Source organism: Triticum aestivum, chromosome 4A, assembly GCF_018294505.1.
Source record: "Triticum aestivum cultivar Chinese Spring chromosome 4A, IWGSC CS RefSeq v2.1, whole genome shotgun sequence".
Taxonomy (NCBI): domain Eukaryota; kingdom Viridiplantae; phylum Streptophyta; class Magnoliopsida; order Poales; family Poaceae; genus Triticum; species Triticum aestivum.
The window spans coordinates 631,110,339-631,114,342 of record NC_057803.1 but is presented as its reverse complement, the minus strand read 5'-3'; the positions used below and the strand labels follow the sequence as shown (position 1 = coordinate 631,114,342).

At 49.8% G+C, this 4,004-nt stretch overlaps 1 pseudogene; it reads left to right on the top strand.

Annotated features, from left to right (window-relative positions):
- Nucleotides 1-795: 795 nt before the first annotated feature.
- On the top strand, nt 796-3,750 carry LOC123084147 (laccase-4-like; annotated as a pseudogene).
- Nucleotides 3,751-4,004: the final 254 nt, after the last annotated feature.

The window sequence follows — 4,004 nt, the reverse complement described above, 5'->3', positions numbered from 1 at the left end:
GCACGCCTATGTCTAGCACTAACAAACTAACTGACTTACCGATTTTTCTCTACTAATTTGTCCAGCCGCTTGATCCATCATGCGCTTGCTTGCCGTCGGCAGTGCTGCATCGCACAACACCACGACATCACACCTTGCACCGTTGCACGCCACATCATACGGCAGTTAACATCTCGCCCCGCCTACCTCCTTATGCTCTTGGAAACTTTAGAAGGAGAGGAACGCTAGGATCTTTCGAAACGTCTCTGCGCCTTGGATGATTCTTATGGAAAAAATCATGATGAGGCGACGTTGTGGGCTTTGGCAGGTGCCAAAGGGCTGGTAGTAATTTTACATCGCGACTAATTGTTTTCTTCGCATTTGTACGGCCATTGATTGGCTGTGGTCCTCGGACCTTGTTACAATTCTCTCTTAATTAATGAAATGCCAAATCTTTTACCTTGTTTCAAAAAACAAACAAATATGCAAATACAAGTAGTAATCAAGATAAAGCTAACATATATATAGTTCATCCAACAAATGGATCACGAACGAAGGTTACCGCCTAAGCTGCGTATCTGCCATGTGACGTTTCCTTTTAGTCTGCATATATAAGTTGTCCAAAGTCAAACTTTGTAAAGAAAATAAATTTTATACATGGAGTGAAAAAAGGAGGAAGGGAGTATCTCAAACAAGGCAAGGCAAATGGCCCGGCCAGTACGTGTTACGTACGTTTGGGACCTCCAGCAGATAATATATAAACTCACCCCAAGTGCCTGTCTGGCTGTCTCAACATTCATTCCACCCTCCATCACCTGGATCGTACCCTCCACGAACTAGCTCGAGATAGACCCCAGATTTTCCTTATCAAAAAGGAAAAAATCAGAAGCTCAGAAACCTAGCTAAAAGCTATGGCCATGGTTATCTCCTCCGGTGTTCAAGCTCCTTGCTCTCTCCTCATGGCAACCTTGATGCTGCTCATTGTCCAGGCGCAAAGCTTCACCAGGCACTACAATTTCAATGTATGTGTGCCACAGATTTACGCATGCGTTTCCGGCCGTAAGCTATCTTGCTTTCTCACGTCATGCTCATGCGTCTTCTTCCAAACCTTAACCCCGGCATATGCAGGTGCAAATGGCCAACGTGACGAGGCTGTGCGCCACCAAGAGCATCGTAACGGTGAACGGGGAGTACCCCGGCCCGGCGCTCGTGGCGAGGGAAGGCGGCCGCGTCGTTGTCCGCGTCACCAACCATGTCGCGCGCGCACAACATGACGCTGCACTGGCACGGCGTCCGGCAGCTGCGAAACGGCTGGGTCATCGTCGTCTATGGCGTCGTCATCGTCGTCTATCGTCGTCTATGGCGTCAACTTCACCTTCTCCGGGCAGCGTGGCACGCTGTGGTGGCACGCGCACATTTCGTGCCACCGTCTATGGCGTCATCGTCGTCCTTCCCAAGCACGGCGTGCCTTACCCGTTCGCCGCGCCGCACATGGAGGTTCCGGTCATCTTCGGTGAATGGTGGAGGGCGGACACGGAGGCGGTGCTCAGCCAGGCGCTCCAGACGGGCGGACCCCCGAATGTCTCCGACGGTTTTACGATAAATGGGCTTCCTGGGCCACTGTACAACTGCTCCGCCAAAGGTACATGCTTTGTGGTTGGTTAATCAAGTGCCTCAAAATAGGAGGAAAAAGTGTTACCTTTTTGTTACTAAAATAATATAGTGCATATAGATTTGGGTAATACCATTTGGTTCCTGGGTGTATATACACCACATATGTGGGAAAAATAATAAATAAAATAAAAGTCAAAAAAGTTAGAAGTTATTTTTAGAATAAACTTGACTTTCCTTCGCACCAGTGTGTAAACTTTCACGAACAAACAAACGTTGACTTCAGGGGAAAAATATCAAAAATTATTGCTATTGTAGGGTCACCATTCACACTATTTTGCTCAATTTTTTTGTTTTTTTCTAAAAGAAGTCAACGGGGGGTTTTACTTTTTGTGGAAAACTTTTTTACAAGTACAATTGAAGGTCAATTTTATTTAAAAATATTTTCAGAATTTTTGACTTTTTATTTAATTACTAAATATTTTTGCCATATAGGGTGTATATACACCCATAGACCAAAAGTCCACCTACATATAGAATTTTCCTAGGTCAAGTTTTATTAAGTTTGTAGAAAAAATATAAATATTTAAAATACCAAATAGACATGACATAAAAATGTATTTCATGATGAATCTAATGGTCTTGATTTGGCATTGTAGATGTTGACAGATTTTTCCACAAACTTGATCAAATTTTGACTTGAAACAAAACTGCCATGCACGCTCTCTTTCAGTTTTTAAATGCAATGACATGACATATGGTAATAAGAAGTAATCTACTAGCAGATCTTAATGACCCTACACCTTAACTGGGCTAGATTAAGCATGCTTTCTATTCTGCCAAGCCAATGTCATGGATTTGTAAAACGTGCAAACTAATATAGAGATGGCGTACATGATGACACACGCAGACACTTTCAGACTGAAGGTGGAACCCGGGAAACGTACATGCTGCGCCTCATCAATGCCGCGCTCGACGACGAGTTCTTCTTCTCCGTCCCCAATCACACACTAACCATCGTCGAGGTCGATGCCGTTTATGTCAAGCCTTTCACAGTCAAGACTCTGATCATCTCACCGGGCCAGACCGCCAATGTCCTCCTCACCACCAAGCCGTTGTACCCTAAGGCCAACTTCTACACGTTGGCCGCCTTCTACCTAGGGTACCAAAATCCTAGGGACCCCCTAAGGCCTAGCACCATCAACAACACCACCGCTGCTGGTATTCTCGAGTACCAGAATCCGGGCTCCCCCTCCGCGCCAAGCTCTGACGAAGACTTGCCACTGTTCAAGCCGACGCTCCCGCGGTTCAACGACACCGGCTTTGTCGCCAACTTCGCCTCCAAGCTCCGCAGCCTTGCCACGCCGCAGTACCCGGCGGCCGTGCCACGGTCGGTTGACCAGAAGTTCTTCTTCACGGTCGGCATGGGCACGTTCCCGTGCCCCATGGACACGGCGTGCCAAGGGCCCATCAACGAAACGCGGTTCGTGGCAGCCGTGAACAACGTCTCCTTCGTGCTCCCTTCCATGGCGCTCCTTCAGTCGCACTACTTTGCCGGTATGTCGCAGGGCGTCTATGGGCCCGACTTTCCGGCCATTCGACGCTCGACGCTCGCGATGCGCTCTTCTTCTCCCCCTCCAAAGCCCCGCGCGCGCCGGCGCCGGCGACCCACACCCATGGACGCACGCGTCGGCACCCCGCTCACCCCATCCTATAGCCGCGACCCCCCGCCGCCGCCGCCACAAACCCTAGCCCGGGTGGCGTTGGCCTCGCCTCCGCCGGAGCTCCTCCGACCAGCGGCCTCGCGCGCGGCCTCTTCATGTCGCCGTGGATGACCTCGGCGGCGGGCGGCGTCGCGCTGGCGCCGGCCCGAGCCGCCGCCCCCTCCTCCTCAAAGCTCCCCAATGCGGCGCGGCCAAAGAAGAGCAAGACATCGGCGAAGAAAAACAAGGCGGCGGACGGCTCCGTCACCTCCAAGGCGAGGAGGAAGAAGCTTACGGGGCGTGCGACGGGCGCGGCGGCTGTCGAAGCGCCGGCAAGCTTACTCGTTGAGCCGGCGGCCGGCGCGCACAACATGTTCGACGAAATGCCTCCAAGGTAAAAAAATTCTAACTTTTCATTTTTTGTTATTTTTAGAATGCATTCGTCACATATAGATAGCTTATTTGTATTGTGCAAAAAAAATTGTAGTCTCAATGATGATGCATACATGTCAACGATGGGTGTTGGCTCCAACAATTCGCATTGGTCTCAAACCAATGGCATGCATTTTGAAGACCATGAGTTCGAGGTGGACGAGGAGGGTGAGGGCATTGTCGACGCACCGAAAGGAAGAGCGGACAATTACACCAACGCCGATGACATCTTACTATGCAATACTTGGTTGCAAGTGTCGAGGGATCCATCCGTTGGAG